Source organism: Silene latifolia, chromosome 8 (assembly GCF_048544455.1).
Source record: "Silene latifolia isolate original U9 population chromosome 8, ASM4854445v1, whole genome shotgun sequence".
Lineage (NCBI taxonomy): Eukaryota > Viridiplantae > Streptophyta > Magnoliopsida > Caryophyllales > Caryophyllaceae > Silene > Silene latifolia.
The window spans coordinates 78,493,378-78,509,318 of NC_133533.1; positions in this window are offsets into that span (position 1 = coordinate 78,493,378).

A 15,941-nucleotide genomic window follows, 5' to 3' on the forward strand; every position below is an offset into this window, starting at 1 on the left:
CCCATGCCATAGCAATAATGACACTCATCTTCAACTTGCTTGAAGTTTTTCCCTTTCTTTCCCTTCTTCTAGAACCTTTTGCCCTTTGAAGCAAGAACTTGATTGCTTGAGCTCCCACTAGTTTTGGCATCTTTATCTTCCAAGGACAAAGATCCTATAGATTTTATGAGGCGGTCTTCCTGAGACCGGCTCACAAGAGATCTTGTAGGAGGTTTAGAAGAAGTGATGAAGTTTAGATTTCCATCCGAACCAATCCGAAAATGAAGTTCTCTAGTAGTGTCGAAATCATTGTTGAAGCAAACGTCGTCAAAAACATTGTGGCAAGACTCAATAGTTATCGGTGCGGTAGCGTTTGATGGATTCATTGTAATGAACTACAAGTATGGAGGAAAAGGAAATATTAACATTTGTCTTTTTAAATCATACTTGTAAATAAATTTAACAAGATATGAACATTTATATAGTGACCTCTACCCAACTATTATAAATGATTCCAAGACCCAAATTCATATTAACTTAGGGCACGGTGTGCCGAAATACCCTTTATTAATATAACTCGGTGGATTAACCTTTTAATCGATTCTACTTTTAGAACTCTTGGTCGATAAAATTACATTAATATTTATCTCTAGCCCGAAACACATCCGGAAATCGTCGTGAATACTTTCGTTGAGTTCAACCCAAATTTCGAATAAATGTGTCCATGATCCAAACTCATATCAACTTAGGGCACAGTGTGCCGAAATACCCCTCATTAATATAAATTCGGTGCATAGACATTTATCACCCACTTCCCCTATGTAACAAGGTTTGTACCCCGGTGTGGCCGAGTGCACTCCCTCACGAAATAGGTTTTCATGGTTTCTACTTTTTGGTAAGGCTATGTCTCAATTGTTTATTTTTAGCGAGAGGTCATGTCAGTTTGTTATCTATCACGTTTTAAGTGAACTAAAGCGGTGAACTACGATAATTGTAATTGACACGGTCGATAAACTAGATTAAAATGATAATGCATGTTTTAGTTATGGCGATTTAGCGATGCATGCGACATATAAATAAAATGCAAAGCATAAATTAAATCCTAGTATGGCCTTCCTAAAAAAGAAAATCTAATTTAACTATTACATATTCGGAAACCAACTCCATTGGTCCCTTGAACTTCGGTTTTTGGCACACATTTCGAGGCAACACCGTCTTTAATTGATCGCCTTCTCAAATGACACCGTCTTCAAGGATCTCCGGAATAAATAAATTACATAACAAATTACATAATTTCCTATTATACATTTGTATTTAAAATAAAAATAAATCTATTAAATTACAAAACGGTGATACGAGATCACAATAAATTACAACCGAATCGATATTCCCATACATTTCGGGTAAGACCAATTAAAAACTAAGGCCATACTAAGTAAAAATTACATAAAATAAAATTATGACAATCATAAATAAAATGCAGCATTATAATATGTATGAACATGCCCAATTTTATGCTAAATCGCCTTTAAGGAGCCAATATCCTATATTAAACGGTTTTTACGGATTTGCGTGATTCAACCTTTTAAAATCACAATAAATTACATAAAATCATATTTATGCACAAGTTAATTACCCTAACCAACTTAGGACTCAAAATTAGTCTCCACTAACATATTGACAATAATTAACTTATATTTCTTAAAATTGTTCATTAATGGACTCAAAATTACAAAAAATGCCATAAAGTCCAAATAAATCATAAAAATTTCAAATAAATTCAAAATTTGAAATTTAAACTCATGAACATTCTGGAAAAATACCATGACACTCATAATGTCCAAAAACTTAGGTTAAAAATTTCGAAATTTATCGGGAAAAACAATGTTGCGGTTTATCGGATTTATCAAATATAATCATAAAAACATGAGAAAAATTATATTTATCAACTTTTCAATTTTAGATCTGAAATAAAGAATAAAATGCAACATGTAACGTTTTTCCTTAGTCATGAAGTATGTTTTAGCAATTATTAACCAATTAAAGTCACTATTTATGCTATTTTTCACCAAAAATTCATAAATCATGCATAAAGACTTCATTATAGCCTATTATTTTACACACATCTTGTAAAATTGCATGAGACAACATACTAAATTTCTATGACCAGATTCGAAATATTTCTCATATTAACCTATTTTTCATTTAAATTCGATTTTTATCATGAAAAGTCCATATTTCGAGCATAAGGACTCCAAAAATTATGAAAATTTACAGGTCATCTAAAAATAATATCTGTGAAAACATATCCAAAAAACCACTGGAAAAATCGAAGTTTAGCTAATTTTAGTCCGAAAATGACATTTTTATCATAAAATCACATTTTAATGCCATTATTAAATAAAATGAACAATAAAAATCCATAAATTAACAAAAATATCCTAAATACATTTTAGGATCAGAAACTTTAATATGCATAATTGATTTCGTGATATATCATAATAAACACAAATTTATAAGTTTTATATGTTAATCGTATAACTCGGAAAAACTATAACCGATTTGCATGCAAACAACCTAAGGCTCTTGATACCGCTTGTTAGAAATCTATATCTTATTACTTAACATATTCATATATGTGATGAATTAATTTAGTCATAAAATTAAATATTGATCTTATGCATGCAAACAATAAGTAAATATTAAGGAGAAATCATCATTCTTACATTGATATTTCGGATCAAAGGGGCACAAGTAAGATCTCCTTCTTACTTGTTCTTGAGCACTCCTAAAATGGAAGAACAATTGATTCAAGTATAGAATCCCTCCCAAGGAATAATACCCAAGGTAACCACTTAATAAAATTAATATTATTGATACTAGAACAATATTAATTTGAATAAAATTGACCTAAAAATATTATTTTGGTCTCTTAATTTTTGGTTAAGAGAAGGGAGAAGGAGGAAGAAATTTATCTCTCTAAAACTCTATATTTTAGATGGTAGAATGAATGAATGAAAAATTATTCACAAGAGTAGTCTATGTACCAAAAATAAGACAAAACCCTTGCATGTGAAGGTTGAAAAAACCGGGTATGGGAGGGAGAAAAAAGGCCAATGCACGAGCCTCTATTCTTCCCAAGAAAAGACTAGGCTTGCATGGCTAAGAGACTAGGTTATAGTTGTGTTATCCACTAAAATATAATTAACACAAAATAAGCCTAATTCACCCTCCTTATTTCGGCACATTAGGTGTAAAATGGAAAATCCATTTTACACATTAATTTGTCAATTTGTCACATGTAACATGTTTCATGACATTAGGTATATAAAATGTATTTTTAACAATTAAAAATCAACATATTAATAAAATATGTCACTTATAAAATTAACCTAGTAATTCATAATTACTTGTACCGTAATGGGTTCCCGAGTCATAAAATACAACATTCTATATTTATAATAATCAATTCATTCCTTTCAATTGTTTCCGTAAGAAACAATTTCATGTAAGTAATAATTCGATTACTTAGACCGTATCTTATTTAATCAAATTATAATGAGATACGTAAATATTACTTCCAAAATTGTCCGTCAATTTTAAGTAATTTAATTAACCCGTATCGTCATATGATCAATTAAATAATCAATTAAGAGTGTTACCCTTTAGGTATGACCTAAGGGGATCAACTGATCACCACCGTCGCACGACAGTAATGTCAAACTCTAGTGAGCCAATCATTACCGATATGTATGGACCAGTTGAAAGTAAAATATTACTTCCCAATTGTATTCTTAAAATGAGACTTAAACATGTGATCATCATGATCGACAGTTGTGATCGCATTATTGTCGGAGGACACATATTCCAACATTAGTCACCATCATCAATTCATCGCCATCATCATACCAAAATAACCAGCACACCGCTATTCAACCCGTCACCAAAACTCCATTAATACACCTTCATGACCTTCATCATTTTTCATAAATCATCACCGACCCCACCACCATACTCCAGCAATCAGCCATCATCAAAGCATAATCAAATTCGAACTCGGAATCGTAACGAGTTATTTGGAAACCATTGTTGCCTATGCCGGTACCCCGACAGTTGACTTCCCCCACCGGCACAGACACCATCAACCAACAGCTATTTTGTGAAGAGCTCGCTGCCGGCATAGCCACCGGCAGCCGGGCAACCGGCATGCAACAACTCAATTATCCATCTCGATTGTCAATTTTGTGCTCTATGCCGGTAAACCGTCTGCCGGCTCACCGGCACCCAACACACATCACCAACTTCTTGCTTGATTTAATTAGCTCGATGCCGGGAGCCTTGCCGGCCGACGGTTGACCGACATAGGTCCCTTGGCTGCACGATTATTTTCCCCTTCCCCTTCCCCTTTTTGTTTTATTTTAATTAGTATATGTGTCCCTTTTTGTTGTTGTGTCGATTAAGTTGAGTTTTATGAGGATTGTTATTATTAGATTATTTTTATTTTTATTATTATTATTAGATTATTAATGTTATTATTAGTTGTATTAGTTGAATTATTAGTAGACTAGTATAAAAAGAGACCACTTTACATTAGACACAAGACTAGTACATAGAAATTAGACTAGAAAATTAGATTAGTTAGTTCATCTTTCTCTCAATATTTTAGAACCCTAGTTAGAATATTTCTCCTCTCTCAATTTTCCTCTTATCAAAGTTATAATCTTTACTCAAAAATTAATATATTTGTTCTTTTGTTTATCCAAGTTCTTCATTTTCTCAATAGTTTACAATTAGTCATTTGGGATGTATTTGGAAGACAAGAAGAAATTCATCTTCCATTATTATCCAAGTTTGTTCTTTCCTCTTTGTTGGTACAATTCTCATCTTTTATTTACAATTACTTCATTAGTTTATATTTATGGTCTCACTTGTTTGTTATTTATTCAAAGTATTAATCTTAACATATTTGCAATGTTTGTTTGTGGGTTGTTGCAATTTATTGTTGAATTCTCACCCATGAACATGTGTGAGTAGTCTCATCTAAGGTCATGGGGGAACTTGGGTAATTAAAAGGGATGAATTTGGGTTGTTAAACTTTTGAATTGGGTGATTATGTGGTTTCTACTCTCATGCATAGGAAGTGCTCGATGAAATGTTTGAATGAAAGTTTGAATTTTTCATTAACATGTTTAACTTATCTTGGTGCATTATGCTATTGGATGGTTTTAGAAGTGTTTATTGAGATGCTTAAATGAAAGTTAGAGCCTTTCTTAGACACATTTGATCCATCTTGGTGCCTATGCCATTAGATAGTCTTTATGCTTTGTTTGTAGCAAGTTCATCTTAATCAAGTGACAACTTATTGAGGGACTTAAGGTGACTAAGAAATTAGTCCTAAATCCCTGACCACTATTATTACCCATCTCTTGTTAGACCTTGTTTCTCCCCATAATTACCCTTTGTGAACCCAAGGACCTTAGCTTTTCTTCATCAATTAGAAACAATCTTATTTAGTCAAATTTTATATTTATTTGCATTTTAGTTTATAATCAATCTCTTTCATTTGTTTGACTAAACTGAAGACTTAAACAAACCAAGTGTCTAACCCCCGCCATCTTTGTGTTCGACCCCGATTAAATACTACTTTTTAATTGTTTTTTATAAATTACTTTTGATTGGGAAATGACGACAAATTCTATTATCAAAATGGCGCCGTTGCCGGGGATGGCGTTAGGTTATGCTTAGTTAGTTGAAATTTCTAGCTTTAGTCTTTAGTTGTTGTTTTTTTGTTTGTGTAGTTTGTGTGCTTCTTGTAGAGTGTGTGTGATTTTAGTGAATGTATGCTAAGCTTGATATGCTCAACAAGAAGCTTGAAGAGTTGAGTAAGAAGAAGCAAGTGAACCAAGTAAGCCAAGCTACCACATCTAATGGACCATCCATGGAAGAAGTAATGCAAAGATCAACTTGTGAGTCATGTGGAGGGATGGGTAACACCTATCAAGTTTGTGCAAACAACCATCACAACAACTTTGATGGGAACAATGTGCAAGAGGTGAATGCTTTCCAAGCAATTAACAACTTCTCCCACCGTTCACATAGGCCCTCTTTCAACAACAACCAAGGATCCAACCAAAGCGTTGCCAACCAACCTCAAGCATACCAAGATAATAGGGGTAACCAAGGGAACCAAGGTAATCAAAACTTTTACCAAGGAAACCAAGCCAACCAAGGGCTTGGTCAAGGATTCAATCAATGGAACAACAATAATTGGAACAATCAAGGATACAGCAATAATCAAAGTTACAACCAAGGGCAAAATCAAGGGTTCAATCAAGGGTACCAAGGGAACAATCAAAATTCCAACTTTAGAGATCAAGGATATGTCTTGCCTCTTCCAATATCCAACCAACCTTTTGTTGGAATATGTGTCCTCCGACAATAATGCGATCACAACTGTCGAGTATGATGATCACATGTTTAAGTCTCATTTTAAGAATACATGTGGGAAGTAATATTTTACTGTCAACTGGTCCACACATATCGGTAATGATTGGCTGACTAGAGTTTGACATTACTGTCGTGCGACGGTGGTGATCAGTTGATCCCCTTAGGTCATACCTAAAGGGTAACACTCTTAATTGATTATTTAATTGATCGTATGACGATACAGGTTAATTAAATTACTTAAAATTGACGGACGATTTTGGAAGTAATAATTACGTATTTCATTATAATTTGATTAAATAAGATACGGTCTAAGTAATCAAATTGTTTTATTACTTAGATGAAATTATTGTTTACAGAAACAATTAAAAGAAATGAATTGATTATTATAAATACAGAATATTGTAATTTATGACTCGGGATCCCATTACGGTACAAGTAATTATGAAATTACTAGGTTAACTTTATAAGTGACATATTTTATTAATATGTTGAGTTTTAATTGTTAAAAATACATTTTATATACCTAATGTCATGAAACATGTTACATGTGACAAATTGACAAAATAATGTGTAAAATGGATTTTCCATTTTACACCATATGTGCCGAAAATAAGGAGGGAGTATTAGGCTTATTTTTGTGTTAATTATGTTTAGTGGAAGGCATAATCATAAGACCTAATACATAGCCTTACATGCCTATATTTTCTTGGGAAGAATTGAAGCTCATGCATTGGCCATATCCACCCCCTCCTACCCGGTTTTCCTTGTGCAAGGCCAAGGGTCTTTTGCTCATTATTTTCCTAATATACACTACATGCATACTAGTGCATGATTATTCATTCTTGCACATCTAAAAATAAAGAGTTTTAGAGAGATTATTACTCCTTCTTGTACCTTCTCTTAACCGAAAAATAAGAGACCAAATTCAATATTTTTGGGTCAATTTTATTTAGATTAATATTGTTCTAGTATTAATAATATTAATCTTTTTAAGGGGTTACTTTGGGTATTCATCTTTGGGAGAGATTCTACCCTTGAATCTTTGTTCATCCATATTAGAATAGCTCAAGAACAAGTGAGTAGGAGAACTCATTTGTGCCCAATAATCCGAAATTTCTATTGTAAGAATGACGATTTCTTCTTTATCTTTATTCATGTTTGCATGCATAAGATCTAAATTAATTTTATGATTAAATTAAATTGTAACATATAAGAATATGTTGTATTATGAGATATAGATTTCGAACAAGCAGTATCATGAGCCTTAGGTTGTTTGCATGCAAATCGGTTATAGTTTTTCCGAGTTATACGATTAACATATAAAACTTATAAATTTGTGTTTATTATGATATATCACGAAATCAATTATGCATGTTAAAGTTTCTGGTCCTAAAATGTATTTAGGATATTTTGGTTAATTTATGGTTTTTTATTGTTCATTTTATATAATAATGGCATTAAACTGTGATTTTATGATAAAAATGTCATTTTTGGACTAAAATTAGCTAAACTTCGATTTTCCAGTGGTTTTTGGATATGTTTTCACATATATTATTTTTTGATGACTTGTAAATTTTCATAATTTTATGAGCTCTTATGCTCGAAATATGGATTTTTCATGATAAAATCGAATTTAAATGGATAAATGGGTTAATATGAGTAATATTTCGAATCTGGTCATAGAAATTTCGTATGTTGTCACATGCAATTTTACAAGATGTGTGTAAAATAATTGGCTATAATTAAGTCTTTATGCATGATTTATGAATTTTTGATGAAAAATAACATAAATAGTGACTTTAATTAGTGAAAAATTGCTAAAACATACTTCATGACTACGGAAATACGTCACATGTTGCATTTTATCACCTATTTCAGATCTAAAAGTGAAAAGTAAATTAAAATAATTTTTCTCATATTTTTATGATTATAATTGTTAAATTCGATAAACCGCAACATTGTTTTTCTCGATAAATTTCGAAATTTTTAACCTAAGTTTTTTGAACATTATGAGTGTCATTGTATTTTTCCAGAATGTTTATGAGTTTAAAATTTCAAATTTTGAATTTATTTGAAATTTTTATGATGTGTTTGAAGTTTATGGCATTATATTGTAATTTTAAGTCCTTTTATGAACAATATTAAGAAATATATACGTTAATTATTGTCAAATGTTAGTGGAGACTAATTTTGAGTCCTAAGATGGTTAGGGTAATTAACTAGTACATAAATATGATTTTATGTAATTATTGTGATTTTTAAAAGGTTAAATCACGCAAATCCGTAAAAACCGATTAATATACGATATTGGCTCCTTAAAGGCGATTTAGCATAAAATTGGGCATGTTCATACATATTATAATGCTGCATTTTATTTATGATTGTCATAATTTTATTTTATGTAATTTTGAAATTATGTAATTTTACTTAGTATGGCCTTAGTTTTTAATTGATATTACCCGAAATGTATGGGAATATCGATTCGGTTGTAATTTATTGTGATCTCGTATCACCGTTTTGTAATTTAATAGATTTATTTTTATTTTAATTACAAATGTATAATAGGAAATTATGTAATTTGTTATGTAATTTATTTATTCCGGAGATCCTTGAAGACGGTGCCACTTAAGAAGGCGATCCATTTAAGACGGTGTTACCTCGAGATGCATGCCAAAACCGAAGTTCAAGGGACCAATGGAGTTGGTTTCTGAATATGTAATAGTTTATTAGATTTACTATTTTTTAGGAAGGCCATACTAGGATTTAATTTATGCTTTGCATTTTATTTATATGTCGCATGCATCGCTAAATCGCCATAACTAAAACATGCATTATCATTTTAATCGAGTATATCGACCGTGTCAATTATAATTATCGTCGTTCACCGCTTTAGTTCACTTAAAACGTGATAGATAATAAATTGACATGACCTCTCGCTAAAATAAATAATTGAGACTTAGCCTTACCAAAAAGTAGAAACCATGAAAACCTATTTCGTGAGGGAGTGCACTCGGCCCTACCGGGGTACAAGCCTTATTACGTAGGGGAAGTGGGTGATAAATGTCTATCCACCGAATTTATATTGATAAGGGATGAACCGGCCCTACCGTGCCCAAGTTAATATGAATTTGGGTCTTCGAATCGTTTATCAAGTTGGGTAGAGGTCACTAGATAAATGCAATAAAACTTGTTTAAATTTTTACGAGTGTTTTTATTATTATGAAAACGACATATGTTTTATTCCTTCTATTTTTTTCGTTTTGTAGACCGCATTTATTCTCATAACAAATGGCCACTCCAAACACCAACGCCACACCTCTCACTAATACTTCATGGCTCCGATCCTTCATGGATCGTTGTAAACTTGAAAAGAATGAGTCAAATTTCTCCGATTGGGATGCCCAACTCAAATTAGCCGCCCAAGGTGACGACAAGCTTCGTTACCTCACCGAGGCCTCTCCACCCGAACCTAATGCTAGGTCGAGTGCCGCCACTAGGGAAGCATATGAGGCTTACCACAAGGAGTCCGCCGCAATGAAAAAATGTGTTGATTTTTGCGATGGAGGCGGATCTCCAAAGGAGAGCCTTTAAAATGGGCACCGCTAATGAAATCTATTCCAAGCTTGTGACAATGTTTTCACAAACTCCGAGGAGCGTCCAATATGAGGCAGCCGCGGCATTCTTTGATCTCGACTTTAAGAAGGGCCAAAAGGTTAGCCCTCACGTGCTCAAATTAATGGAGCTAGTCGAGACTTTGAAGATTCAAAAAGTTGAAATCCCCAAAGAACTCATTTTAGATAGGATTCTACACTCCTTATCCAAAGTCAAGGCATATGTTCAATTCCGGGTGAATTTTAACATGCAAGACAAGGACGTGTCTCTTGAAGAGTTGCACAAGTTACTTGTGCAAGCCGAAAGAGACATGGGGTTAAATGTTAACCCACCTAAGTATGTGCTTAACATAAGCACCAAGAGCAAGGGGAAATTCAAGAAGAATGGGAAGAAGGGTAAGAAGCAAGCTCCCATTTTCACCAAGGCTAAGACTTTTGAAGCTAGCACTTCCAAAACCAAGAAGAGTCCTCTTGATAAATGCCATTATTGTAATGGTGTTGGACATTGGAAAAGGAATTGTTCCAAGTATCTTGGTGACATCAAAGCTGGAAAGATCACTCCAGTAGGTAAGTGACTATCCTTTCTTTTATGTTTCTAATTCAACTAAGTTATTGTGATACAAAGTTGTGATAATGTATCCCCTTTTTATTGTAAATAGGGCCTCCACCAAGCAAGGACAAGGGAAAGGAAAAGCAAGCTTGAGAAATCATGAAGGAGCTAGGAGTAGCTACCGACAAAGCTTGGCTTTTATTATTGTCTTTATTTTAATGTTATGGATTTTTAGAACTATTTTGATTTCCGTGTTCGACATGGAAATAGTTGATCCTTTTTAAACAATTGTTGTATTTTGCATTATGGTGGCTTGGTTTGCAACCCAAGTCACCCGATTTATCGTATTTTCTTTGTTCTAAAAATTCGTCTTTATATGCTTACTCATAGAAATATATGATCATCCACTTAAAGTGATCTAATATACAACTATAATGATGGGATTCATTATATGTCCACAAGCTTAAGGCTTGTGTATGATCAACTATAAAGTGATGTTGAGTTGATGAACTCTCTTAAAGGAATGTCAATCACCAAGTACACTTATCAAATCTAAGACAATTAGTCAACCTATGAGATAGTCCTCCTTATAATTATTTGTGTCTCATAAGCTATCTTTGAATCTCTAGTGTATTTATTCTAAAGATAGAGTGGGAGAAAAATGAAGACACAAAGAACACAGAGCAAATTTGTATACTTGAGTAAATGAGATCTATGCAAGAAAGAATGATTTGTATACCTATATAGATAGTGTACACGAATAGATGAGATCTATGGTCTCGTATAGATGAGATCTACATGACAAAAGAGACCAAGTGAAGTAATCAAAAGAATATGTTCTCAAGATAACTACACGAGGAGACCAAAAGAAAGTTTTGGAAGAAAATGACTAATGAAAAGACTTATCAAGAGTTTTGGCTAGTTTATGAACAACATTTGACCAAGAGTTTCAATATTGATACTTACTTAAGACCCTAAATGAAACAAAGTTGCATCCTTGAAAATAAATGAGATTTATGACTAAAAGTTGCAAAGAAAGATATGCCGATATCCACAAGAGCTAAGTTAAGTGTTAACCGTGCTAGTGTCATTACTTTGCCTCATTATGAAAATGAAATGGTTAAACCTCCTTCCGAAAAAGGGAATTTTGAGAAGGACGTGTATTAAATGAAATTAGCATTTAAATGATGACATTGCTACGCATCATTATTAAAATGAATGAGTTAGAGATGAAAATCTATTTCCATAAGTTTAAGACTGAAACCATTTCAAAATAGGTATTTTGAAAGGATATGCTGGGAACATATATGTTTTAATCTTAATAACTTGGCAAAGCAACGATGATCACTTGGCCACTGCAGCCCCCGAAGGGGGTGGCTTACATGGTCCATGTGGTGGTGCGGGAATGCATGGGCCCGGGGGGACTCAACCCCCTCGTCATCAAAAAAAAAAAAAAACTTGGCAAAGCAAATTGTATTTCAATTCTTGAAATGTTTCGATTAAGTAGTCAATTGCGAAACATGTGGAATCAAGTGTGAGTTTAAAATTATCATGTGAAGACATGGAATTTAGTGGGAGAAATCATCTTGTAAAAATTTATAACTCATTACTCATTGAGAATGACGAGCTAATACTATCTTTCACAAAGAAGTATTTGAGTTTTCAATTCTGGATGAAAATGGACTATGATGAATCCAATCACATCATGAGATGTTGGATAAGTATTGAGATATACACATCGAATCAACGAGAAACGTAGGTTATTCATGTCAATGAAAATGGAATTGCCATTAGCAGTCATGGTCATTCATTGAACCTAAGAATGGTTGATCACATGATTATAAATTACTAATGTTTCCGCTATTAGAATAATCATGCACATGTCCAATAATGAATCATATGCATAAGAGCATGATGAATCATTGGCAAGTCATAGAAGAATCGTCATGAATTCTCGAGGAGAACTAATGAGCGATTCCAGTGATGGACAAAAAACTCTGTTATGTGACAAGAGGTTGCACATATTGATGTTCGATCACACGTAAGGATTTATGAAAATCCTAAGCTATTCAAGCTAAAAGGAGAAATAAGAAGGTTGGAAAGATACTTAGTTAAAATAAGAAGTTACTCAAAACTAAAATTGTAACACCCCCATACTCCGAGTGCCTTACCAGGACCACTCAGGTATGAAGACATCACCATCTCGGTCGCCCGAGGTATGATAATCAAATAGACAAAACAGAAACAACATTTATTGTAAATAGTTTAATGAATCAATACAATCCTCGAAACCAAACTGAAAGTACAATACATTATTCCAAACTATCTATTCTCAACTGAAATGTAAATAAATGCTAAACTACAGCGGAAGACTCTATCGTCATGTCGTGGCCATCCCAGCTATCCCAATACTCATCTCTATACCTGCTCAATATCTGCTCACCATCCCCGAATGGATCACCGCAGTTTTACAAAAAACAACACCGGGTCGTACTAATCACACAATCAATATAGATAACAATAATAAGACAAACAGACAAGTGAATCGTCACACACACACACACACCACCACCACCAACTCCCATCATCTCAATATCGACCGTCCTTTGGACCGGCCACTTTCGCGAGTGGGGGACCGCAGCCGTTCCCACCTAAGCCCCGCTCATCGTACGAGCGATAACCCTGTCCATTAATGTGCACATCCCCTTTCGTGGCGGGTTCCACGAAGGACGAAACTAGGGCGTGAGATCACTCCCGCAAGTGACCCCACTCAGCCGAGAACGCATCTCGAGAACCATCAACAAACACAACCACAATCACAATCACAATCACAATCATCATATCAAACAACTAACTACAGCACATCACCAATATCCCATTATGGGACTAATACTGAGTAGGAAATCCTACCTGGAAAGCACAACACGCAGACGGTATCTACAGCTGTATCAAAACGGCTCCTCTACGAATTCTCCTCCTACCATACACACATAGATGCTACCATTCAATTACTACTCATAAAAACCCCCAATTCCCAAATTAGGGTTTCATCAATCTTAACAAAACATTATATAAATTATATTAAAAGCTTACCCTCGACGCAAGGAATCCAATGACACGAACTACGATACGAACAGACCGTCTGAACTCCGGGAATTGTCAAGAACGCGATTAGGAAGAAGACTAGTTGCTTTCTCTCTTAAACAGGTTTTAGGTTTTGTAAAAAGTGATTTAGAATAAAGACGAATATGTTTAAATACCTAAATCGCGTAATTAACAAAACCCGAGAAAAACCCCCAAAACCGGACACTCGATCGAGTACCCAAGGTACTCGATCGAGTACCCCCCTACTCGATCGAGTGCCCCAGCTACTCGATCGAGTGCCCAACAGGTCAGAAACTATTTTCTTCGCAACTTGCCCTTACTCGACAGAGTAAGGGCTACTCGATAGAGTACCCCAAGACATATAAATACGGAGTATTACAGTCTTCCCTCCTTAAAAGGAACTTCGTCCCCGAAGTTCAAACCACTACTAAAGCAAAGGTACTCCAAAACATTCCCGACTCAACACCCAAAACAAAATTCAACATAAAACACGCTACTTACCCAACTCATCCCGACCACCTACCGACGCAACATACAAAAAGGTGTATAAAACTCTTAGAAACTGCTCGCGATCATCTCCTACCCCCCTAAAAGAAACAAGGTTACGTCCCCGTAACCATACATACCTGATCAAAAAGGAAAGGGTAGCGCTCTTTCATGATATCCTCTGCCTCCCATGTCGCTTCCTCTGTCTCGTGGTTAGACCAAAGGATCTTAAGCAAAACTGTCTCACCACTCCTAGTCTTTCTAACCTTTCGGTCTAGGATCTGCTTAGGTACCTCAAGATATGATAAAGACTCATCTAGCTCTAAGCTCTCTGCCTCCAACACATGTGACGGGTCACTCACGTACTTCCGCAGCTGCGATACATGAAACACATTATGCACTCTCTCCAACGCAGCTGGTAAAGCCAGACGATAAGCAACTTCCCCAACTCGCTCTAAGATCTCATAAGGCCCTATAAACTTCTGACTTAGCTTGCCTTTCTTCCCAAATCTCATAACTCCGCGCATAGGAGACACTTTCAGAAGAACCTTGTCCCCAACCTGAAACTCTATGTCCCGGCGATGTAGGTCTGCATAACTCTTTTGTCGATCCTGGGCTGCTCTCATCCGTTCCCTGATCATCTTAATCTGTTCTACCATCTCATGCACCATCTCTGGTCCTAAAACTACTGCTTCAGCACTATCGTCCCAACAGATTGGACTACTACATCTCCTCCCATACAAAGCCTCAAACGGTGCCATACCAATACTAGTGTGATAGCTGTTGTTGTAAGAAAACTCTATCAAGTCCAACCTCTGCTCCCAGCTACCACCAAAATCCATCACACAAGCTCGCAACATATCCTCAAGGGTCTTGATTGTTCTCTCAGTCTGCCCATCTGTCGCAGGATGAAATCTTTGTACTCATCTTCAAAGTCGTTCCCAACGATTCCTGCAACTCCTTCCAAAACCTTGATATAAACCTCGCATCTCTGTCAGACACTATGTCCTTAGGGACTCCATGTAACTTCAGCACGTTCTTTCGATAGGCCATAGCCAATTGTGCCTTAGTCCATGTATCTTTCATTGGAACAAAGTGAGCTGACTTGGTCAGACGATCCACTATCACCCAAATCATATTGTTACCTTGTTGACTCTTCGGCAAACCCACAATGAAATCCATGGAAATGGATTCCCACTTCCACTCAGGCACCTCTAAAGACTGAATCTTACCTTGTGGTCTTCTCTGTTCCCCTTTAACTCTTTGGCATGTCAAACAACGGGACACAAACTCAGCTGTCTCTTTCTTCATCCCAGGCCACCAAAACGTTTTCTTCAAATCCTTGTAAAGCTTGTCTCCACCCGGATGAACTGAATATGGTGTGCAATGCGCTTCTGTCATGATCGTCTTTTTCAACTCCTCATCGTTAGGAACACACCACCTACCATCAAACCTCAAGCTACCATCTGTATGAATGGAAAACCGGGACACTGTCCCTTTCTCTACCCCAGCTCTCCACTCCACTATCTTAGGATCCAAAGCCTGCTTATCCCGAATATCATCATAAAACTCCATATGTACTGTCATATCACCCATGGCATCTCCTTTCTGCATCATATGAATCCCAAAGCTCGCTACCTCATCTCTCAGCCTCATCAAAGATAGAGCTGTACACAGAGAATGTACACTCTTTCTACTCAAAGCATCAGCAACAACATTGGCTTTCCCTTCATGGTAGATGATTTCCATGTCGTAGTCGCCAA